Genomic DNA, 26101 nt, shown 5'->3' with positions numbered 1-26101 from the left:
AAACCCAGATGTCTTACACAAGAACAGCTGCTTAGGACTTTGTCCTTAGCTGGCTGGCAGTGCAATGCTAGAGCAGAGCCCAGTTTCCTCCCCTCCTGGCTGCAGCACAGTTTTGATTACACAGACCTGAAACCTGAAAGTTCCCACATGGCAGTGAGCTCTCTGCTCTGGCTCTCATTGGGTCATCAAAGTTTTGGTGACATCATTGTCATTCACCTAATATGGGGATGTCCTGCAGCAAGAAAGTCTTTGAAGGGGGATCGTTGCAACGTGGTACCTCTGCCAACAGGACAGTTTCCTCAGTGTTAGGACAGAGGTTCCCTTCTGTAATTAACTTCATGTTACAAACAAGAGATATCAGCTCATTTGCAATGCCCTCAGCATTTCTGATGGTTGCCCTGGTATTTCATATTCTGTAGTTGACACATTCCCATTCTTGTAAGGTTGTTGTTTTCTCTTGGGAGTTTTTTTGTTTTTGTTTTTGTTTTTTTTTGAGGGGGGAGGCTCTGATATGTAGAAACTATGGTGTCTTGTTTATTCTTCCTTCTTCTCCCCCACATAACTTCAATGCTTCACACTACTTCTTGGTGTTTATTTGTATCAAACCCTCATCAGTCTCAGACCAGCATCAAACAACTTAATTACTTGGGAGCTGGAGTGCACAATCCAACCCTGTTAGTGAGCCTTGGAGCTTCAGCTGACAGACCACTTGCTTTGCGCTGCGTGCAGCAGCCTCTCCAGCCCTACACTTCTTTTTCAACCAAAGGACCAAATGATTCTCTCTTTTACAATACTGTACAGAGTTTAATAGTGTGTATATATATATGTATATATATATATATATATAAAGTTGGACATCAGACTACATAGTCAAGGGCACAGATGTAGAAAGCAATGTTAAAACCAAACAACTGATGTTTTAAGAAGCAGAAGCGACACCATATTCAGCAATTTCTTATGTTCAATTTAATTCTCACTCTAGGGTTCATTACAGATTGAACATTTGTTATTTGATTACTTTAGGAGTTGTCTATGCAAAAATTTACTGCTATTTCCATATCAATGTAATTACACAATTGCAGTAACTCTGCTAGTATTCTGTGCAGGCATCCTTGTGCTGTAACAAGGCCACAACCAAAGGGGGATGTGCTGGACAGTATGTGCCTATGTTCCTTCTATAAACCTATGAGCACTTGAGCTCACAGTGAACTTCTGTTTCTTGAAAATATCATCAGACTATCTTGAAAGAAGCAGAAGCATCTGATCTTGTGCATCATCCTTTAAACTCTGCCCCATTTTCTTATCATTATTTGCAGTCCTTGGTACCACTGTGGGTACTCTCTGTAATGATCTCTTCTCAAGCACTGATTCTTCGTGCTGACACTGCCAGCAACTCCACTCAACAGGCAGAATCTACAGGCTTGCACGGATCCAAATATAACATGCAAAAGTCATCTCAGGATTGGAGTGCTAGTAAGAGATGGGTCCTTTGAGCACTTCCATGATAAAGTATGTTTCTGCTGAGGCAACATGCTCTGTGAATCCCTCGTAGCATTAAATAGAGATGAAGCCATTAGTACTCTAGAAATAAGCAGGACTCAAGAGAAAGTGCTTTTAAAAGAAAGGAGAAAGGAAAAGGTGAAATAGTAATCTTCAAGGTGTGAGATAACAATAGCCTGGAGGAGAACATCTGCTGTGTAAGAGGAGTTATTTATGAGAAGCTGCAAGATATGGATTCAACCGGCCTATGAAAATAAACAATCACATTGAATATGATGTCTGGACTACAGGTCCTGGTGAGAAACTGGTATGTAAGGAAATTAAGGCAAAAATTCTAATATATTAGTTATGATTAAATAAACTTTAAATAAACTTCAAATGGCAACTGGACAAGCAGAAGTCTCATTTGAAAAGAAGATAAATCAACAGGGATGCAATAGCTTTTCAAGTCCACTACCCTCTGGTGGTCACTTCCAGATGGGCGATGAATGTCTGCAGCAGCTCTGTACAGTGGTGTGGCAATGTCTTAGCTCCCTGGGGTAAATCTGGATGTGTTTCAGAACCAAATAAAAAGAGACGATCACTGGTGTTTGTTTCTGTATTGATGCTTGTGTGATTAGAACTGCCTTTAGCTTCCCAATCATATGTAAAAAAGGGCAGACAATCCTGTGGGACAATTCTGTGTTGCTGCATCAAGGATTCCTACAAATTGTGAATGGCTTCTTCTGAGTCTAAGCCAATGTCCACAGAGGATGTGCTCTTGGCCAGCTTGTTTACAATGCCAGTGTAGCTGGGTACATTTGTATTAGCTCACTCTTCAGACAGAAAATAGAAGTCCAGCTATTCGGTAGAGACCACTCTAGCTGGCTTGCTGTGCTTTTCTTTCTGCTGGTGGAGGGTAGTTTTTCAGCTGTAGCAGGGTGCAGGTGTGTGCTCTTTCCGTTGGCATGGTGCAGCCTGGTGTGCAGGTTCCTGGTCAAGTGACACAGAACCATAAAGTTAACTGCTGCTCACCTTTTTCTGCTTCTCTCTGCATGCATTTGACCACATCTCTGCATAAAACTGTTATGAAGTAAGAACTTGCACCTGGTACATGCCTATTTATCCAGTGACTGGCTCAAGCAGCAGAGAAGCCTTGTAGAAGCCTTTTTGAAGATCTATTGCCACAGCTGTCCTCCCATCATAGAACTTTATACACATATTTTGTAGCTATTGAATTGCAGAGTAATTCAAAAGCATGGGACTTTGTTGCTATTTAAAACTTTATGACTGATTTTTGTGCTCTTTTATAATCAGGGAGTTAAAAGTTCTGCTGTAAATTGGTGCTTTTGTTGTGATACATTTTGGGCCTATAATCAATCTCAGGCCATCATTTCCCTTCTTTTTCTGAAAGCCCCTACAAACATTACTTCTGGCAGTATCTCAGAATATGACCACATAGTTGTTTTAGTTGACTCCCACTACTCTGATCCCCTTTCCAGCACATTACATGTTTGCAGTTAAGAGGGTAATTTTGATTTTCATTGCCTCATGTGCCAGTGTGCAAGTCTGAAGGGACCTTTCTATAATTCATATAACAGCCCTCACCAAAATCAATGGCACTTCTATTACTTGTAAGAAGCATCCATTTTCTGTTGCCCCCAAGCAACAGATGCCTTACTGCAGAATGATGTTACAATAGAGGCTGACAACCAGCAGTTACAGAGTAAAGCCACATCACAAGAAAGCTCTGTCATGAGGCTGCCTTTGAGAGAAAGCCAGCAGAAATTGGCTCCTGCTTAGTCTGAATTGTGTTATCAGCAAATCTGGCATTGAAGACACTACAGTCTTCTTCTAGATTTTTTGAGCTTGCCTGAACTTCGTCACAAATCTGATGGCCTCTGGCCTCATAGCAGCTCTTGCTATGAGTTGGAAAGCTGCAAAAGTGTTGTTGTTCCAGTTTGGTATGGGAAGAGAAGGTTATGAAGCAAATGTCTGCCCAAGGCCATACATAAGTCTAAGGAGTGAAATTGTTCAACTTAAATTTTAGTCCCTTGACCTGGCTCACAACAGATACCTGTAGATTCAACAGCAGGTGCTGGAGGATCTTGCTCCCACCCCACTGTGGAAGAGCACATCTCTGCTCCCATATCATTTTTTTGGGATGGGAAGAAGAGACTTTTGTCTTTCTTTCCCATGAACACAAGGACAATGGGAAGGAATAGAGGGATGGGCTGGTGCTTGTTCAAGCTTTACCCTGGTAAAGGGGCTTGGACACAGCTTGGGACGTGCCCCAGGAGTGTGGACATGTTTTCCAGAAGCTCAGAGTGCAGTGACACTATGAGCACCCTCAGCCAGTGCAGTTGCTTCTTCCCTCTGCTGCCTTATCCTGCCCCTGACAAGAGAGCACCAGTTGTGCTGGCAGAGCTGCTTGTGTGGCCACTCTGGAACCACACTGGAAGAATCCATCTGAAAAATAATTTTCTTTGTGTTATTTTCTAAGTCAAGTGGTTGCGCAAGGCTGTTTACAGTGCAGCTGCACAGCTGAAGAGATAGCGTGCCACTGGATGGGGTGTAAATGAGAGAAGAAATCTTTGGGGAGGGGTCTGTAGGGAGAGGAAGGAGATGATGCTTTAAACCAGAATAGCTGTGAAATGCTTTGTAATGTAAAACTGCAACCGAAGTCAGTTAGCTCATCTTCTTGGGCTTTCTCTGTGGTCACAAGGGAGAGATAAGCTCTTTCAAAGTGATGGAGAACAGGATTTGTTATCTCTTGTCATTGATTATAGCAGGACCCCAGACAGTGAAGTGCTTAGCAGCGTTACATGACACAAATACCCCCAAAGCAAGCAGTGACTTGAAGCCAGACCTCCACCATTCCAGGCATTTGTCCTCATGCTGTCCTCATATTAAGGAAATAACTTTCATTCTTGTGCCAAGAGCCTGCCAAAACAGAAGAACCACACTCCTGAGCACAAAACGTTTTTGTAATACTGAGCAGCCAACAAACTTGAATCCGAATAATAACTACCACTATCAGCCCAGACACTTTTCATCTCCATTTCTTTTATTTTCAGAAATTATACAATGTTTGAAATAGGCTACTGTCTCCTTACCTACCTACCGTAGACAGTCTTTTAAAGTCTGCCATTACACGTTTTTTTGTCTTCCTCTTGGTGAACTTTTCTTAGTCTGTTGTGAGTCTCATTTCATCTCCAAGGTGACACAAGTTACAGGTTGCTTACCCAGCTCCTACTCTGCCCTGAATACTGCAGCAGAATGGCCCTTCAGTAATTTAAACGCACCGTGGGCTGCAGAGGAGGGGAAATTGCACTCTGTCATCTTCTAGCTTATCTGAAATGACGAGGCTGCAGTTCCTTTCCATCAGTACCTGTTTCTGTGCTCTGCAGGGCCGTATGGCAGTGCACAATTGATATGGATGAGCCGTGAGGATGAGATAACATTTCTAGCTAACTGATTGCAGGAGAGCAGATCTCACCTGCTGAGCTACTGCTCCAAAATATTTTAAAACTTCTTAGAGCCAGCAAAAACAGTAAGTATTAGTTCAGAGCCTCACGTCCTGAGACCACAATTGTTTCAACCCATGGCTATGCACCCTGAAAGTGGAATTACCATCTCAGGGAAGTCCAGCCTGAGAAATGTCTGCTGGCAAAGCAAGCATTGTATTCTTTACTATGAGACACTCTGGCCCAGCCATATCAGAATGTGCAGTGTTTGTTTATATAGTTTTAAAAAGGGCCACCCAGCTATTGCAACCACAGAACTGTCAGCAGCCATCAGCCAAGCAAAATGATTTTGTTTGTTAATTGACCACTGAATAGCATGCTGTGACTTTATGACTTTTTTTTTCCTTTTTTTTTTCTCTCTCTGCATTTGTTTTCTGTGTGAGTTACAGACCAAAGAAACCTAGCATACTGTAGGTTCAATTTCTGACATTTTTCATCTGACAGACATTCAATTCACTTCACACACTGCACTAAACCTGGTTACAGCACAATCAGATTTCAGATTTATTTTAGTTATGTTCCCAAACTGTTCTGTAGATGAAGATTTTAACATGGCTGCATTAAGATGTAAGTACCTGGCTAAAAGGTACTTCATAAAAATATTTCATGCAAGATCAAATTATGTCCTAGCTATATCAAGAACTAATCAGGTTAATCAGATCACACAAAAAGATGCAGTTTCCTGACATACATGAGAATTAAAACATGTGTCTTTCAAGGGGTTTGCTTTATATAAATTGAAGCTCTGATTTTGGTGTGACATGTACTTTTAGTTTATATCTGACTCTTGTGGCATACATCCAGTGTAAACAAGACATAAGCCAGTGTCAGAATGTCCTTATGCAGAATTGCACTGTTTGGCTGAATCTGTGCAGCATCTACCATTAGTTAAACTCTTGTACACCCTCCTGTTTGAAGCTGGCTATTCCCTTCCCACTCTCACACCCAGATTTAATTAATTTTCCTTGTGTACTACTTCAGCCCATGTTTAATGAAACCCTCCACATAACAAAACCATGAGCAAAGACATTCCTCTTATAATGAAGTGCAAGATTATCCTTAACCTGGTAATGGGAGTTGAGGCTATTTATAGTCAAACAAAAAGAAGTAATTAACAGTACGTCACAGTTCCTTGACAACTCTGACTTTCTTACAAATTCGCACATGCTGACAAGATGACCATTAGCAATTTCCTTCCTCCCCTTCTTGCATTTGGAAGAAGCAGGAGCGCAAAGAGAGGCCATCATTCGGCAAGAGCTTTGGCACCAGCACCAGGTGAAGGTGGCCCTGTCTGTGTTTATGTGGGGAGCCCCATCCCTACAGACTGGTCCCTGTTTTTGAGGCTATGCCAGGACTAGACCCCTTGGCAGAGATGAATTGTAAATAGGTGTTTCTCTCCCTTCCCCTTGAGGTTCATTTCAGCAGTGTGGTGACAGCGTAGGGGTTGCTGTGAAGGAGCAGCTGGAGATGGGTGGGATGAGAAGCAGGAGCTCCCAGATGGGATCATTGCCGAAATCCTCGTACCATGGAAGTGCAGCCTGGGCAGAGAATGCTGATGGACCAACACCCAGTCCTGGCTGAAGGCGAGGTCTGGCGGGTCACATTGACTCAGCAGAGATTAGGGCAAGATGTGGGCTATTCCCATGATAGGGAGACGGTCTATCAGGCAAAGGTCCCGAGGGAAAAAATGACTTGTGCTTTAACAGCTGTGCTGTGATACAGAGTTGCATTACAGAAACACAAACAGCAGAATGCCATTTTGCCAAACAGCTATAAGCAGAGAATAAGACAGGCCCAATTTCAAGTATGTAAAAGTTTGGAACGAGATGATGGAAAATACTGTATTTTTCCCTTAACTCTACCCAAACTGCAGAGGAGTAAACTAACTCTGAAGGTTGAAACATAACAGCTCAGTCTTCCCATTTCAGAAGTTTCCCTGTCTCTGTCACTTGGCTAGGGGAGGTCCCTGCCTTCTACTGGTGACCTCCAGTTTGGCCAGTTGGCCAGTGGTATGCAATATTACTCCCAGCAGGACCAGCACTTCAAAATCCAAGTGCCACCAGAACGTCTATCACTTACAAAATATGGGGTTTGGAAGGAACTTTCCTTCAGTTCAGCCTGCCAAAAACAGTTTTCTGATTTTATCTATCTACCTATCTATCTACTCTAGTCCTGTAACATAGGGACACACTCATGAATCTTCGTCCTTTTTTTTAATCAAACATAGTCTTTCTAGGACAAAAATGCAGGGCGCTAGTAACACCTTTTGATACCCTGAAGTCCTCCAATGGCCCAGTTTCTGTCAGGGCCTTCTCTGCAGAAGTTTGCCATAGAAAGGTCTGTGGTAGGTGATGATGCACATGGCTTGTGGAGTCTTTTGGAGGAGAGGAGCCTTACAGGGTTATCTGCAATTACAGAAGCACTGAACTGAGGTTGTTAGCCCTGAACCAGTCTTTTCTTTTTGCATGTTAAAGGGAATGACAGAGCACTTCAGCATCTCCCCATGCAGTTTCTCTCTTCCAGCCCTAACCTGTCACAGACATAGCTACAAGGAATATCCCAGGTTCCTGAAACTTTATTGCTGTTTTATCTTATGGAGTGACAAAGAACCTTTTATGATCAGTATTACTTCCTGCTTACAATGGTCCTTTTCTTCCAGACCTCCATTAACATCCACTGGCACTCACATAACTCACTGTGAGACTCTCCCTTCCATGCCTCAGCCTTCTGATAGTGGGGCCCACATGACTGGCTCATGGGTTGGTTTACTGAGCATGTTACCCCCCACATCACTGCTTTTCCATAATCATCATCTTCACATTGCAGCTTGGGATACATTAACATTGCTCACCACCAAACCAAATATTACTGTCAGCCTTCCCAGGTTTCTCCAAAACCGAACCCTCTGGTAATAAGATGAAACCAAAGCACTGCTTCAGTCTGGTAAACATCCACACATCTGCTATCCCCATGGTCTCTCCTCGCTGCCAGAGCCAAACTGAAAGAAACCATGCAGTCATGTTAGCACGGTGCTGTGCCCAAACCAGCAGCAGTTTTGCCAAGAGGCAGAGGGAACGAGCTCACACACAAGTCCCATGATAAGGCTGTTGCTTCTGTACCAGAACTGCCTCATGTCCAGGCAGCTTGGAGAGCAAGCAGACCAGCCCTGGGACTGCCTGCACCAGTCTGTCTAGAGACAGCCTCATCAGTGCTAAGTGGGAAAAAGCCAAACTGAAAAGCCAAATGGGACTTCATTGTGCAGTCTCTAATGTCCAGCTGTCGTGATACTGAGAGCAACTCCCAGCCCCAGGTCCCTGAGTCCAATGCAAATGGAGAGCTGAGCAAAGAACTTAAAAACATTACTTCTGAGCACCACTTCCTGAAGAATAGAAAGCTAAGTTTTATGCCTAAAAATGAATTTAGTCCAAGCAAGGGAAGGAATACAGTCTAGGAGTGGATCTTATCCTAAAGCTAAACACTGAAGTTTTATTAGCCCTGTTAAAAGTGCATAAATTAAAAAGGGAATTGAAAATTCCTCTGCTCAGTGTCTTCAAATGCATTAATCGCTATAGTGCACTTAAGCAGAAAAGTTTCTCTGTGGATCTGTAGTCACTATATGAGCTTCATTCTTTACCTGTGCATCTTGGTGGCAGCAGAGAAGCCAATTGGAGCATCAGTGGTGAAATGCTTGCTTACTTAGGTAGAAAATTATTAGCATAGTTTTCTTGTTACCTAACAGCGGTCTGAATTCCTGAAAGGGATAAAGGAAGAAGATCATCTTCATTCTTTCCAGCTGCACCAAATAAACAGCATTCCTCTTCCATGTTTGTTATTGCTTAGAGAACAGGCAGAGACTCATTTCTTTCTCCAGCTTTGATGCTTATGAAAACTGGAAAGTGTAGGGACACTCCCTGCAGTTGCCTTCAGCCAACAAAAGGGTTAATTGCAATTGCCCCTCCACTTGGCACTCAAGAGAAGGATGATAAAGCCTTATCTACACTGAACAAAAAAAATCTTGGCAGCATAACAAGTATTGCACCAAGGAAAAGGAGGTTAAACGAGCAAAGGCTTCTTGGTGCTGGGATGTTTTGCAGCTTTTACTGTATTTGTATAGTTAAAGCAATCAACCTTTCCCCAAGCTTTATTATAAATATAATGATACAGACTTGGCTTGAGAAACAATAGCTTCTACCGGAATAAACATTTGTCTGATAAAAAAAAAGAAAAAAAAAAAAAAGAAAAAAAAAGTGCACCTCTGATCTATATATTTATAACCTGTCCAGGGTGGACCAGAATTGGTAAATATGAAACTAGAAATTTGCTAGCATGATCCACCCTAGTGTAGCTTCCTCTTTACACCTGTGCAATCCATTGGTAATTACAATGTGCAAATGGCCCGAAGGACAGTGAATTCTTGAGAAATTTGTGGAACAAAACGCTTCGGGAACTTAACTCCAGAACTGAGGTAAACCTCAATCCATGCAATCTGGTGTTATGGATTTAAATCTTTAGACCTTATGTTTGATCAATGGCAAATGTATGAAAATGGCCATTGGAGACAAGTGCTGGACTGAAATCAACCTGAATGGCTTTTTTTACTTATGAATGCTCCCCTATCAATGTAGTAACCTGAAATGAATCCAAATCATCTCTGTCTTTGCTCGCCCAGATGAGTGCAGATTCACCCCACTATCTCCTGTCATTTTGGCTCATCATTTTTTTAAGCCTCTCTGAAGTAGTAATACTCCTATGGGGCCTGTGTCTCCAGAAGCCAAAGGACTATACAAACAGCAATAACTTAATTCCTAACACTCCTGGCAGCAAGGGAAAGATAATCAGAGTCTGCTCCATAGGTTTTAGCTCCACTGGATCAGCTGGGATCAGATGGGTGTTGAGCTGAAGAGAAGAAGTGGGGAGAATTCTCATCTCCTCCCAAGGCATTATCTATCAAACAAAGCTGTTCTAAAATTTTCCAGTGAATGGCTCACTTTTTCCTTTCTTTCAATCAAAACTGCTTTCTTCTCTTTGCAGTCATATAACATTCCTATGGTGTATCTTTGAGGACTAATATAGGGGAAATTTTTATGTATTTTAGCTAAGGGAAGTACTAAGAGCATTAAACTTCTATGATTTAGAATGTGACAGAAACATTTTTCTATCACATGATGTAAATTGAACTAAGGTTACTTTGGCTGCTTTTGCTCTTATACTGCAAAAGCAGACTTGGAGTACTAGAGGAAAAAATGTTCTTTGGCTTTTCATTTAAAAATGTAATTGATTTTGTCCCTGAATATAATTATACTAGGTTTACTAGGTTAGCTATACCGACAGTTTTCCTATTGGAGATTAACCTTATAGATCTAAACTAATTAATAGAATTAAATAAATTAGATGACCCAAAGGATTTTTTTTTCGTGCTTTTTCTTACTTTGTTTTAACTGCCTCTGTATCAGTAGAGATTTTATCTTTCGTTCTTCTGCATTTTATCTTTCATTCTTCTGCATTTGCATCCCTTCTCTTGCTTTTAATGAAAATTCTCACCAGCAAATTCAAGTGGGTTAATAGAAACAAAGTCAATTTGCAGCAAATATCAGATAAGTAAAAAAAAAAAAAAAAAAAGAAAAGAGAGAGAGAGAGAATATGGAACTTGAAAGTGCAACTCTCCATTCACAGAATAATGACTTAATGAGTGCCCACAGGCACTGAAATAAAAAGCGTATCAAAGAATTGTAAAGTTTCAGTGAATCCAGGTTGAAAAGTAGTAGCTAGGTACCTGTAAAACACAATTCAGCTGGGGATTACAAAGCAATAGTCATTGTACACCAAGGCTAGATGCACAGTGTGGAGGACCACACTGGCATTGCTTCTAATAATCTCTGGGCACAGGTGACCTCCCCAGTGGTCTGCATTCTTGGAGAAGAGGGGGAAGGAAAGAATTGAGGTACTGGAGATACAAATCTTGGGTTAAAGCAGTTTTCATGCTCTGAATATTTGCCTTCTTTTCACTATCCCACCAAATAAATCAGATCCTGAACTAGCCAACAGATTTCTCAGATGGGGAGGAAAGGGGCATGATTCCTCACCAGTATGTGCTGTGATAGCAGATACCTTAGGGTTGACCCAATTATTCACAGAGCAAAGTGCTTTTTAGCAGCGGGGTTTTTTGATAGGTGTGTGACCATACCTGAATGAAGAACAGTTCTGCTGCTGTAAATATGTCCTCACTAGAAGCTGGTGTGGTACATGGACGTCTTATGCCCTACTCAACTCCAAGAATAACAGCCCAAGAGATACTCTCAGAATTGGGCAGAAGCTGATGTTCATATAAGTTCCCATTGCCACTGAAAGCAGAGGGCTCCTCTACCTCTGCCTCATTCTTTGGGCCATGGCAGTGCTCACTAAGCAGACATGGGAGCAGCCCCTGCTCAGAACGAGTTCTACCAAAAAAAAAAAAAAAAAAAAAAAAAAAAAGGAGGATTTGTTTCCTTCTGGACCAGCCCCATAGCCCAGCCAACTGTGTCCATACACAAGAACTGATGGCAGCGCATTGAAAGGGACAGAAATACATGAAGTGAAATGCATGAAGTGCAGCCTTAAATCAAATAACGATAAGCAGGGAATCTTAAGTCATTAAATAATGCTGATCAGTGAATGAACATGAGCAAATTCCTTTCTGTTCATGACAACTATCCATGCAGAAAGACAAAAATGTGTCAGATAGATGTTATTTACAGCATGGAATCGGTTCAGTTCTAGTTAAGAGGCGGCTCATATACAGAGTAAGAGAGGAGTGATAAGACACATTAACCCTTGAATTAGTGAACAGAATGTTTCAATTTTAGTTTGGTTGAAGCAGAAACAGAAATGCTTAAGCTGCCATTTTTTTGAACACAGCCCAAGATGTGGGCGGTAACAAAGCATCAGAAAGGTTGCAATTGATTTGGAGCATATGGCAAAAGTCTTTGTCAAGGAAAAGGATGGAAAAAGTTGTTTTGTTTGCTGGAAGAAAAATAAATGAGACGACCAAAGCAATTCAATCTGCTGAGTGTGAAATGCATTAGGAGGATAGGGGTGTTGCACAGCTGAATGCTGTGCTGTCACTGCCAGACACTCCTCTGCTGGCTCCGGATCCTGGAGCTCTGAAGAAGGTCTGGCAGCTTCAGCCCCATCTCAGACTGAGCCACCACTCTGGGCTGCAGGGGTAGGAGCTCCAGCCCCACACAGACATACAGACAGCAGCCGAGGGAGGCTTTGTAGGTGCTTTGAAACAGAAGGAAAGAAAATCTTTTTAAGCATCTTGAAAGACAGACACAGGGATATACTGATATTTAGACATGGGTGGCATTCACATTAGAAACTGCACATTTGTAGTAAAAAATGCAGAGCTTTTCATGTGCTCCCAGATTCCCGCATCACCAACTCGGCCTCTGCTACTGTGGACTTCTTAGCAGTCCTCCTCCCCACATACTGCCATCAGTTTATAGAATTATATTTACATAGTAGATGTAGTTAATAATAACAAGAAAATAGATCTAATTGTTTTCTATATCATTGCAGTTGCATGTGATAATTCCTATAGATAGCGTTGGTCCAAGTGCCGTGAATGGTAGATCATAGCTTGGAAATCAGTGTACGTACGGCCTGATGAAGTAGTACAGGAAATTACCTGAGGGAAGAGAGACAGATGTCAGCCACAGCAGAGCTTGTGAATGGATGACACTGAGAGATGTAAGAAGCCTGAAAGTATTCCCTTTTCGCTCCTTCGTGAGGGTTTTGTGTTCCAGCCACTGGGCTGGAAAGTTATTTCTGTGGATATTTTGCTGCCTGAACGTCTTTACCCGTTTTGCTCATAAAAGGCTTCATCTTCCCTTGGATTTAAATCTTTGCTGCTGGGAAGTGTTAGACACTTTTGAGGAATCCATGTTTACAAATGAATAGATAATGATGGCAGAAGACATTGCAACAATTCCCTTCTTTAACTTCTGTAAAATCCAGCTGAAGAATTTCATCTTAGCTCAACCAATTTATCTCTGGCCTAAGCTTATGCAGTTCTTTCTGTACTGTACCAGCACAAGATGCTGGTACACATCTTATGAAAAGAGAAGTTTAAATCTTTCCCAGGGCAGATTCAAACTGTTAGTGAATTATTTCTGCAGGACATTGCCTCTGCAGCTTACCTTGGAAGCAAAGAGGAAAGCAGGTATTATAATTCAAAACAGACAAAATACTGGGGGGTTATTTGCCTTTTTTTTTTAATTATTTTTTTTCCCCCAGTTTAACAGGGAAAAAAAGGGGGGGAAGGGGCAATCTAGTTCTCAAAAAGAATAACAATGCCTACATCTTTGTCTGGCATCCAGATACACTCCAAAATTTCAGATAAAATGCTTACAACAGCCAAAAAGTCTATCATTGTGCTCCAGTTACCATGAAGATAGCTGGGAAAACAGCTGTAATTTCAGTTCTGGTACTAGCTGGAGGGTCGATAAAATTAAGTCCGTAATGAGATTTTATGATATTAAAATGTATTTTAGGTAGTTAATACACAATTAGGACTTAATCGTATGAAGTACTTCATCTGCTGACTAAGTCCATGCATTGCTTTAAAATGTGATTCTACTTCAAAATGTGGTAAATAGGAAGGAAATCATGGATGCTGATAACCTTATAGTGATGAGGTTAGTGCTGATTCTGTTGTGATTATTGCTTTTTTGTTGTGTTGAAAGGGGAGTGGGCAAAGAAGCTGAACACTCAGCTGTGAGCACACCCACATATTGCTTTCCTAACAATACATTGTAGTTGTCCAGTCCTTTTCCTCAGACCACATTGTCTTCAAAGAAATCAGGACTAGCCTCTCCTGTGTCTCTGAAATGCACCCGTGGTGGATGAAGATAGAAACACACTGCCCTGCTGCCAGGAGTTCACCCGAGGAGGCTGGCAATAGGTTTGTCCAAGGCTGCCTGGCATTAGCAGCAAATCAGAGAACAAAGACCAGGAGAATGCCTGGCTCTTGTGGGTTTTTGTTAGTTTGTTTGCTGCATTAAACTCAAACATATAGTTACTGGAAAGGTGCTCATATTACTTCATTAGCAATTTCCATATGATCTTCTTAGTTTTTCTCCTGCTTTTCATTAGGTGCCCACAACAGCTGGAAAACAAATAACAGCTCCTGAATGTTCTCTTATGTACCAATGAAGAATTGAAATACCAGGAGAACAGCTCAGGAAGGGTATTGCTGTCATCTAGCAGACTTAGCTTTGAAAAGGCAATGATGGTTAGTGCCCTTTAATGGTAGGTACTTCTCAATATTACCCACACATCTGACCGACATAAATAAATACAAGCCATTTCTAAACTTACTTGATATCTTAATTGTTCAAGAAACTGACACCTACTCTAGTAAATAACCAATGTAACCACAAAGAAAACATCATGGCTGTTTGTATTTATGTATTTATAGAGCATATAACTCAGTGGTATGCAAATATTTGGTTGCATCACATTGCCTATAATTTAATTTATAACTTATATTGCTCATAACACAGCCTGAGCTCTGGTAGATAATCCAGCTGAGCAAACTGTTCTGATCGCAGTGACTCATAAGAAAGAGGCCTCCAGCAAGCAACCAGGTGATGGAAACACAGAGGCAGAGCAAGAGGCTATTTTTATTGTTCTGAACAGTTGGTTTTGCTTATAATTTCTTTAGCTGACAGAGCTTTCAAAGTGCTCACTGACATAATACAGAGGAAACCCAAACTACCATTCACACAGTTTGAAAGCAATTACTCCAAAAGCAGGGTGAAGTCTAAAATAGTGAAGAACTGAACTGTAGTCAGGAGGACATACATATGCTCTTTTGTATTTACTAGACTTTTAAAGCATGAAACTCATGAAAAGATTTAATTTTATGTAAACAAAAAAAAAAAAAAAGAAAAAAAAGAAAAAAAAAAGATACTGCTAAGAAACAGATGGTTAAACACTTCTTTTTAGACAACAGTGCTGAGAAAAGGTTTGTGTTAGAGTTATTGGGGATTAGGTGTCTTCATAAAAAAAAAAAAAAAATCTTTATGGGCTCAAACCATATTAATTAGAATTAATGTGTACATCTGATTCTGAGATCCCCCAGTATTCTAATCTTTACATCTCATGAATGAAGTTTTGATGATGTAGCATCTCCCAGTTCAACTTTCTGCCTCATTTTAGTACTTATAGAGTGGGAGGCATGATCCTCACCTGGCTCTCACATGAGGGAAATTCATAAATTCATTGACAGATCTTACATGCCCTGAAAGCAAGCATCCCTTCAGAACTAGCTCCCACTTCTGAAAACTTGGCAATAGAAAATTTATTTCTGCAAAACATTGACAGTTATAACCTTCTCTGTCAGTAGCACTGGGGCTAGATGCAAATCTTCCAGTTACCTTCCCTGTGTGATTAGCCAGAAGGATTTGTCACAGTCTTTCAACATAGCTGCAACTTGTGTTGAAAGGTCATCCAGATGGACCATTCCCATCTCAGGGTGGGAGAGCAAATTCCTTGACAGGACCCTCATTTGATCAAAAGAGGGTTTTATGAGTCTTGTGTATCTTCAAGAGCTCCTAGACACCTCAGTGGTAGAAATGAGAATGTCAACAGCTCGCTGGTAGCTGTCTGTGCATGACATGTTTAATGACAGGTGAGTGTGGGGTTAGATTGCGTCAAGTGCATAAAGACGAACAGACTATAAAAGAGAGGCAAAAGGCTTATCAAATGTAAGAGATCTGGTGTTCTTGGGGCGAGGTGCGCCAGGAATTTGGCTGCAAGGCAAGTGCAACCACATCCCCTGCACGGTTCAAAGGCATCCAGGGGAGCTATTCGTGTGGTGGGGGCTGCACAAGCCAGGCAGAGTAGAGGTTGCCTGAACATGTACCTCAATTCTTCATTCCTGGTTTTCATAAGCTGGTATTTTTCTGACTTTCTAAAGACTTTAAAGACTTTCTAAAAAGGCATGAGACATTATCAGATAGTCATAGCTATGCTCCAAGAAAATTCGTTGAAGCTTAGTTTCCTACTTTTCTCCAGGCAGAGAGAAACACGATTGACAGAGCTTCGAGACCCATTAGGCAGCTGTAGCTATCATAGTTTTACAGCAGAGATGCTATGGCAACTAGTTAAATATGAAGGAAGCTATGCAATCTCCAAGTGATTCTTTTGTTATTTATAGGAGTGGGCGCTGACATATTTGGGGTTGCTGATATTGCTTCCCTTAAAGGAACAGTGATACACACTAGCTGGGATAACTACTGTACGACTTAGAAACTTTGAGCTAAATCCTGCAACAAATGCACCTCTAGTTCAGAGTTATGCTCATAACTGTAGGCCTTCCAGATCTGCTGTGCTTGTCTGGGTTTTAGGGCTCTTGTCAGGGACAGGCATAATTAATCAGGGTTTCCACCTGGGTATGTATCAAACAAGTCTGGACTGTCCACCAGTAGCTCACATGAAGAATTCAAGTCTGAACATCTTTAAAGAACAGGCTAACCCATGATATTCACATACACCTAATCCTAGGCTTCTCCTTCTTCATGCACTTCCTTTGTGTCTATCCTATTCTGGCCTTCTAATTTCTATCCATTAATGTACTAATGATATGCTTCACCCCCTTCACTGCAACTATGCTTAAATCTTCTACTTCTTTCAAGTGTCATAACACCCTCTGTTACTTTGTACACCTAAATGTTTTAAAACCATGGACTTTTCCATGCAATCCCATCTCTCTGTACTGGTTAGAGTTAGATTGCGTGCAAAACCAGATTGCACAGCATAACACACTGCTTTTGGGTGTATTCCAGCCTGCACGGTGGTAGGAATTTTCCCTTATGAATTTTCTGTTGGGCATCCAGCATGCTGCTGCTGCTCTACTGCTGCTGTAATGTCACTGTGATTTCCAATAATAACATTGAGCACCTTATCCTTACAGGACTTCAATGCTAAATGTTCCAATTTTGTGGGAGCAGAAAGAGAAGGTATTTTTAAGACTTATTGTGAGGAATAAGGTGACTTGTATGTTGAAAATGATGCAGCAAAAGAGCTTAAATTAAATGTCAGGATAGACTTACTCTTATGTAACAGATAGATAAACAATATCTGAGGATTTCTTAAGTTCAGCTTTGAAGTGAGAGGTGATGCAGGGTCTTATTAGATCAAGCAGTTAATTTTTCAGAATCTGTGACCTTTACCCAGCTGAATCTTGGAAGAGAATACTTGATTGTGCCAAGGTTCATTAGAGTTGGTTAATTATCTTCTAGTACATTTGCAGCATATGATAAGCATGTGAATTTAAGACACCCCTATAAAATGTATGACTGTGGTTAAAGAAAAGTTCTGTAGTTTCCTCTAAATGAATAGCAAGGGCCAGCTGGTGGTTTGCATGCTGTAAATGAAGTCTCACTGCTAAAAAGTCTCTGCTGATCTCACCTTTGTGTTTTCTTTTCCACCCCCTCCATGAAACACCTCCCCTTCTCCTTACCCACTAAAACAGCAATCTTTCCTTCCAGACCTCTCCCAGAATCTTGTTTCTCTAATATTATCTACTAAAAGCAAACTTTTAAAATGGAAGAAATGTACTCAGATATTCACATTCTCTAGCAGCCCAGCTGAAAAATGTCACCTTTGTCCTACCTCTCCCCTCCCTCCATTTGCTTAATTTCTTTCACTGGTTGTCTAATGTCTAACACTTATGTTACAAGCCATTCCAGACACATGGCCATACTTGACCTGTTCTGATAAACATCAACACATCTACTGAATGACGGAGGGTTATGTCTAATAATGAATAAACAATGGAATTACTCTTGCACCTTGATTTTAAGAGTCCCAGAGTCACGTGCCTGATAAAGCTGGAAAAGAAATCAAACATTCATCTAGGTCCTAATGTTCTGTTGATCAACATTTTCACATTACCCGTGAAATAGCTGTACCTGGTCTCTCTGCTCTAGAGATACCCGACGTGGAGACGGCCTGACGGTGATGTGAGTCAGAACTGCAGTTTTCATATGAAGCCACGTAGTATTACTGGGGCACAGAGAGTAGCAAATGATCATGACAGTCAGAAAGGAAAGGGTCAGACAGGCGCAGCTCCAGAGTGGAGATCCTTTTTCCCTGTAAAGCTCAAAGAATTTACCACTGATTTTGCCAAGTGTGTTCCCAGAAGCAAATAAACTGCTGTAATATGACAGTGCCTGGACAAATTAGGAAGCCTTATACAAGGTGGGGCTTGTTACCAGTAATTTCTCCCTATGTGTGTGAGTAGTTCTTTTAACTTGAATTATAATAACTCAGGCTATTGCTTCTGCCTTTGACCTTTGTTCCCATCCTTCACACTTTTTTGTGGGTCACAGCAGTAGTCATCTGAGGCACTGAGACAAGATTTGCCTATAACTTTACTGTGCAAGAAGTAATAACATTAATCAAGATCTTCTGAGTCCCTGATCAGAAGGTCCAGTCATTTCTTCCACAGCTACTTCTTGCTTTCCCTGGTGATTAAAGTGCTGCATCTTCTCTGTATATTAAAGTCCTTTCTAGATAACCTATATGAAAACAGGATTTTAGATACCTGAGCTATGTCAGTTCTAAGGAATCTTAGAAGACTCTCTCTAAAAGTTTTAGGGATCTGTGATGTGTGGTACCTAAAATGTGTGTGCCCACTACTAGGAAGTGAACCCCTGGTGCTGAGTTAGGTGTCCCACACAACAAGCAAGCAGAGACAAATGTTTAACTTTGAGGTTGGCAACAGGCATTCCAGTACTGAGAGCACTGAGACAGGCAACAAGAAAGCATGAAAAACGGGATGTGTCTGAAGTTCTGTCTCTTAATTTCATAGTTTAACTCAGCTATGGAGGAAGCTTTTGTGAGACAGAACCTGAAACTGGCTCTTGAGCTTTGACATCTCAGTCATGCACTTGAACATAAACAACACAAACATATGAAGTAGAAGAACAGCCCATTCCAGCAGCTACCTTTTGCACAGTCAGTTTCTGGCCATCCTCAGCCTCAGGGCCATTGAACCCAGGGCTCCCTTTCTGCAGGACAGCCAGTCACCAGGCACAGGACATTCCTGGTTGACACCTCCGATCCTCCTGTTGAGGTTAAGGAGCCAGCACTATAAAACTGAGTCCAAGCTGAGTGTCTTAATCCCTAGGCAGTTTGGATAAGCTTTGACGCACTTGCCTCAGATAGCTGGGAAATTGTCTTAAATTGCTCTTTATATAGTTAAATGCTCTTGTGGAACACACCATCAGTTGCTGTAATTCAAGCATTGTAATTTACTGAGTTAGGAGATCTGGTGGTTTTTGGTTGGTCGGTTGGTCGGTTGGTTTGGGGGTTTGTTTTGGTTTTATTTATTTTTTATTATTTATTATTATCATCATTATATATATATATATATATATATATATATATATATATATATATATATATATATATATTTGTATGCACAAATTTCCAGCATGACCTCAACAATCATATCAATTCAAGTCAAAAAACTCAATGCTTTAGTCATTAGCTATCACAAGAAATTGACATATATCTGTACTCAATTTGTAGAGTCCAGCATTTACTCATTTCTTATAAGCAACATGCAGACAGGTTTATCTACTTTCTCATTTTTTTTGTAACAGTGCTGAAAAAACTTGCTGGTTTATCCTGGAGTTAAACTGAGATTATAACATTTTTGTACATTGTAGGAAGCCAAATAATGTTGGCAAAGCAGTTGGAGATTCTCAGATGCATCAAACCGTTTATAAATGCACATGACTTAATGCACGTACCTCAACTAGTACTTTTAACCTTATGAAAAATCTACTAGTCTGTGACATGGATGTTACCTTAGGCATCTGAAGTTCACAATGCAAAGCCTCTGTTTCTGAATCTGTTCCAGGAGGATCTAGTGCAGCCATGACTTGAGACAAATGTTTTGATTATGGAAATGTATTGACATCATCTCTGTGAGGAGCCAAAGAGCAATAGACAGTGCCACCACTCAGGACATAGAAATGTATCAACAATATAATTAATGATTAATGTACTATTTATATTGCGGTAACATTTACAAACCACGGCCATAAAGCAAGACCTGATTCTGCTGTACAAACACCCACAAACATGATTTCTGCCCCAAAGATTAAAATCTAAATCAGGAAATAAGAAGATTACAGGATCTCGTAAAGGAAAAGAATGTCAAACCAATGACAATGAAAGACCAAACAAAGGAACTCATCTACACTGCAACATGAAACTCGTGGTTTGCTTGCAAGAGAAAGCTACTGTCATATAACTTAAAGAGATTTTGTACCAACATAAAAGGTTATGTAGGTAACCTTATTTCAGAATATTGGTAGTTAATTTAAGAATAGATAAAGATTTGTCTAAGTACTTGCCTACATGGTGGATTTTTTTTTTTCTCATTACCTTCATATAATTAGCTAATGAAAAACTTGATACAGTTTCCTCATGTAGGCACCCAGAGGGCATGCTGTCCAGGGAATCAATTCCATAACCAATGCATCCAACATTGGCATGCTGAATTATGCTTTAGAGACTTCCTAATAACGCACACATAAGTATCTAGCTTAGATGTCTCAGTTTTAGGAGTTCCATACTTCCATGTCCTCCCCAGTGTGTCCTCTCTTTCTGCCCAGAGCTTGTGTCCAGATGTCCAGTGGCCCACCTACTACAGTGGTACAGCTTTGCCTGCAAAATTTACTTTTCAAGTTAAACTAGCTTGAGAAAGCCATCCTTATGCGGTCACGTAAAGACCACTACTATTTGGTGGATGAAACTAAGAGAATCATATAGTGCATAGGAAGAACACAGACCTTTTCAAAGAGGCACAAGATGATGTGCCCTCAGCTCACTTTCTAATATTGAGAATTCAGATGGATCAAGAGGATGTGAAGACCAAAGCTCTGGCAGCTGTTCAGACAGGATATAACAGAGCCAGGGGCAGCTCCAGCTTGGCAGGAATGGCCCAGATGCTGGCACGCCACTGAATGCTTTGGATTCCTGGCAGGTAAAGCGCACTTACCCAGCAAATAGCCAGCTGAATGCAGAAAAGCTGCAGATAAGTGAACAACATATGTCATGAGGCTTGTGAGTGGAACACATGGAATTAAATCTCTTCTCAGGTGTCTGCAGTGGGACCACTAGTTTTCGTGCAGCTATGTGGGTGCCATGTCCATGGCACACAGCAAAGAGCTGGGAAAGGAGCTGGACCTGTTGTTGCTTGTGGCTGTCTGTAAGGCACTCAGCCACCACTCAGGTGCTTACAGCTGCCAGAATTCTGGACGCAGGAATTATCCCTCGTTAAACTGTGTCAGATCTCAGTCCTCAACAACCTCTTCCAAAACATCATCACACATCTCTCACATTCCTATGGCTCACTCCATTACCACCATCAGGCTCCAGCTCCTCCACCCTCCTACCTTCAGGTCTCCCAGGAGACCCCAGGTCTCCCAGCCTGGCTCTGCCACTGCCTTGCTCTCATAGCAGCTTACTCAGCTCCTACTTGCTCAGCTTCTGGTCCTGAGCAACTATCTTGAGCATTTGTCCTCCGCACAGAGCCATATGGGCATGCTAAATTAGGAATTGCTGAACTGTTTTCCATTATTTAATATAGATGTGCCTTAAGATAAACAAAATTAAAATGTGTCTTGCAGAACCAAAAGCATAGACATAATCATTCTGATGAAACGAGTATTTACAGGGATCTATCTGGGAGAGTCTTTGCTTAGTATTGCTGTATACTTTGGCTAGAGGAAATCTAGTCTTTATGAAGAGCATTTCTCTGACAAATGCAAAAACAAGGAGTGGAAAATCTGGACATATTTTTCACTGTTCCAGATTTGTATAAAGATCCATTACAGTTGTAGCTCATAATTGCATGTTAGAAATCACATATTCCTGTCTGTGCTACTTAAGTCCCTTAGTAGTCCCACAACCTTGCCTGACAAAACAGAAACCATATATTTTGTCACTACCACCTCCCACTCCTTGATTTTCAACAGGGATCTTTAGCCAGCACATTTGAATTAACCCATTGGTGGTCTTAGTCAAAAAGAACTCAAACATGAAGCCTCACATTCTCCATATGAGGATTTGCTATATACATGGTCTAGAACTACAATTAGCTACCACAGTTACTAACAGGATGGCAAATTTCTGCTTGTTCCTTTAGACATTATGAACGGTGAGGCTGGAATTACATTTACCAATTATACTTCATCGGTGCCCAGCTGCACTGAGTGTCCTGTCCTGGAGTTCACCTTCAAAAATGTACATATATTTTTCTGGGCTTTTAAAGGAAACTCCACTTCAGACTGCCATGGAAAGAAAACTGCTGCATGGCAATAGGATTAAAGTCAGGCATATATATCTTGTCTCCGTTATTGTCTGGAGATATTCCTATGTTATGACTATGAGCTTTAAACATACTGTTAGAAGAGATATTTCAGGATTTTAAATCAAAAGCACTAGAAAGGCTTGATTAGTAAGAATGAGCTGAATAGTAACTCTTTAGGAAATATTATCCTGAAAGCTAAATAGTGAGACCTAAAAGAAAAAATAGAGATGAGCAAAAATTAAAAAAAAAAAAAAAAAAAATCTGGACTAAAGTACTCTAGAAAGACAAGTATCTGAAGAAAAAATTATGCTTATTTTCCGTGTTGTTTTCTTTTGCCCAGAAACTGTATCATTACTGTGTGATGCTCTCTAGGCCAAAAAGAGACAACTCGTTCCTTGCCATAGGTGAAACAACTTATTGTTGACCTGCTTTCCTAACCTCACTGTTCCCATGATGAGAAATTTTTGCTGCCTAAATGCTGCTACGTGCACAGGTACTCTGTAGAGTACCTTTTTCTTTTCAGTAATACTGAAATACCCACATAGAAGTGCTTATTAGAAAATGAGAAATAAAAAATCAAAAAATACACAGATATAGTGAAATCATATGCCTAAAGATGTCCTGAACATTTACCTATTTATTCATGTCTACCTATGAACACAAGAGCTTAGGTACCCAATTTTAAAAACAGCTGCAGCTTTTCTTTGTATTTATGCCCAGCTTGAATGTTTATTGCATAGCATGAAGTTGAAAGGTTATTGACAGAAAATTTAAGGCAGCGGTTTGGATATCAGAGACTGAATTCTTTGTCTCACTCTCCCAAGCCTTCTTTAAATAAGTTGCATCATCTTTGTTCTTCACTCTTTCCCATCTGCAGAACAAGGAAAACAAATCCCAATTTACATTGGCGTTACGAACATTGATTCATTACTGTCTTTAGAGGAGATCAATCCACTGATAAAAGGTGGAAGAAGAATGTAAAGTATTTCTATTACACAACAATGAAAATGGGGATACTGCCAAGGTCTGCCCTGGCTAAAATGAAAGCTCCAATGCCAACTCCAGACCCTCTGGGACCTGGAAACTGGATGGCCTTTGGTTATCTGGCAGGATTTGTGAATTCTGATCAGGGCAGGAATAATATTTAGCACTTGTGAAGAGTTTCTTTAAATCTACAGTTTCTATTTCTCAGTAAAGCAGTGCTCTTTATTGTCTTACTTGTCATGGTTGTGTGATTTGTGCTGCAAAGAAAATGTCTTCTCTCTGCTGTATATTCCTGCTGGCTTCTGTCGGTGGAAGTGCACAAGGTACTCAAGGCCCATAAGTAGTCCATCACAGTTCAATGGCCCCTTTTATTTCTTGCTATCAAGTCCCATAAAGGTCTTGTGAGAGCTCTTAGATCTTTATGATGTTATGAAAATCACCATAAAAGGAACATTTAGAAAGAGATGACAGTGAAGCCAACAAGAAGAGAAGCTTTATATCCAACACTCACCCCAGTGAGGGTCAGTGCAGGACACACAAGTGTGCAAGCCAAGGGTAAGTAATAATACAGGGTTTGTTTTACAGAAATAAAATGTCCAGCTCTTGGACTGCGGTGGCAGTCAGCTATGCCTAAGACATATGTGATTCTTGGTGTACTCCTGATCTATATCAAACATACCATTTATATGTTTGTAAATATTAGCAAATATTTTTTTTCTTTATTTTCTTTCCCTTGCATGTGCAAGAATGTAAATTTAGAGACAAAATTTCCCAAGTGCTTTAGTCCCATGAGCAAAAGCAGTAGCTGGTAATGAGAATATAAGCAACAGTATTTCCTTATTTAGTGGAGTACCGTTACAGGGAGGGTAGGCTTCTGTTCATCTGTGGCTAGCCTTTTGAATCCTACTACTGTCTCACCTCATGGGTTGGTCCTTCAACGCTATGGACCTTATTTCCAGTGTGTACCTCCCTTTTGGCATCCACAATGTTTTGTAATGATTCCAGGCCTCAGGCAATGGAGTCTGCTGGAGCACCTCAGAGAGAATTGGCTCTTGACCTGATCACAATTTTTCCACCAAAACACATTTTCCAGAAAATAACTTTTTTTCACTTTTTTTTTTTTTAACTTCTTGGTTTTGTTGTTATTGTTGTTGTTTCCTGGAGACACAATGCTACTTGGAAAGCTTTTGTCAGAAGTCAGGCAAGTTGGCTGCCTGGCTAATGGTATAACTGCTTGATGGGCTCACAGGCTGGCCAGCTTCTTTGGGAACTGGCCAACTGCTTGGCTTCCTTGCTTGTAGCTGAGCAGGTATGTTGGCTGGCCAATGAACTGGATTTCCTTTTTTTTTTTTGTGGTGACTTTCCATTTGCTGGAAACAGTTGGCACTGGTATTTTGTTCAAAGCATAATGTTAGCAACTTATAATGTTAACAAATTATGCACAAAGCAGAAGATGTGTTTTTGTTTTGTTTTGTTTTGGTTCTTTTGTTTCTTTTCTTCCAGCCACCACTCATCACCTGGCATATGCAGCACACAGCTACACTCTGGTTCTAAAGATGTTACATCCAAGTAGAAAGGTCTTGATACCACTTTTGACCAGAGTTTGTGTTTCAGCTTGTGTCTAATGTTGGTGACAGTAGACTGCAGTCATTTTCTAGTGTGGTCTAAAATACAACTTCATTTTATTGACTGATTGATTTGGGGAGTAGTAAAAAAGATGAAAGCCACTCTAAGCTCCCCTTTTCCCTCCTTATTTTGTAATCTATCAGCATATTTTAGAAAGTCTCCTGGCTTAGATTTTTGAGATTAAGAAAGTATTAGATATTTTACTCATTCCTACTACATGTGAATGCATGTGATGGTCTTGTCTATTTTTTCTATGTAACAAAACATCAATGCCCCAAAGGCACTGGTCATTTATCTAATTATGCCAGCATTCTTGACACTGTCTTGAACTTTTCCACAGAGACTTTTTGTGCATCATCAGCAACACATGAGACAGCATGCCTTCTTAGATCTTTTTCAAGTAACCCCTTAAAGATTTCCTCTATTTTTCTTCTCTATACAGTTTCTTCCATTTTAATTTAGCTTAACGACTATTGTATTTGATGAGGAGTACAGAGATGTTGTATTTTAGAGGCTAGAATCACTGTATTTCCAACAAATTTGTGTGAATATTTTTTTAAGGAAATATGACTGTACATCTGAAGTGCAAAAATGGCTAGTAACAGTTAGTTTAATGCAGATTTTACATTAAATTTGTCTTTCCAAGCCCATTAATATATTTTATATCTAATTTGTGTAACAGTCTTGTATTCATGCAGGCTACTATATACTGCGTATATTCAATGAAGTTAAAATTAAAACGTTTTGACCACAATCCATCTTCTTGGATCCTTTGAGCTTTCCCATGCCAGACAATATATCTGGCAGGCATTCTTTCTCCAAGAGTTTGCAAGCAAATTACTGGAGCTAGACAAACTTTCAGCAAAGTGTTTTAGAATATTTATCCTAAGGTTACTTACAAATTCAGTTTGAAATCATTAGATACCTTGGCCAGAACCTGATCCTCTTCTTCTTTTACCACAAAGATAAAGGAGGATGTAACAAATATCGCTTTTATCTGACAGCCTGGGAGTAGAGTATTCGTCTGGGCTGTGAGAAACCCAGGTATTAGTACCACAACTCCGCTTTGCATAAAATATTTAAATATTACAAAGGGAAGACCACAGAAAAG

The 26101-nt window shown here is 40.5% G+C and overlaps 2 long non-coding RNA genes across 3 annotated transcripts in view; both read right to left on the bottom strand.

Moving 5' to 3' along the window:
* The window catches only part of LOC139998543 (uncharacterized), a 42340-nt gene that overhangs the window by 2977 nt on the left and 13262 nt on the right, over nucleotides 1-26101 (bottom strand). The window lies entirely within an intron of this gene.
* On the bottom strand, nucleotides 812-26024 carry LOC140002141 (uncharacterized). Of its 2 annotated transcripts, none has more exons than XR_011808170.1 (3): nucleotides 25916-26024; nucleotides 4349-4422; nucleotides 812-2472 (listed from the first exon to the last, which is right to left on the bottom strand). It is a non-coding gene; the product is annotated as an uncharacterized lncRNA (long non-coding RNA). The 2 variants fall into 2 exon arrangements; XR_011808171.1 differs by lacking the exon at nucleotides 25916-26024 and adding an exon at nucleotides 8641-9507.

This window comes from Anas platyrhynchos, chromosome 3, assembly GCF_047663525.1.
Source record: "Anas platyrhynchos isolate ZD024472 breed Pekin duck chromosome 3, IASCAAS_PekinDuck_T2T, whole genome shotgun sequence".
Taxonomy (NCBI): Eukaryota; Metazoa; Chordata; class Aves; order Anseriformes; family Anatidae; genus Anas; species Anas platyrhynchos.
Note: the sequence above shows the minus strand (reverse complement) of the source record. Positions and strands in the feature narration are given on the sequence as shown.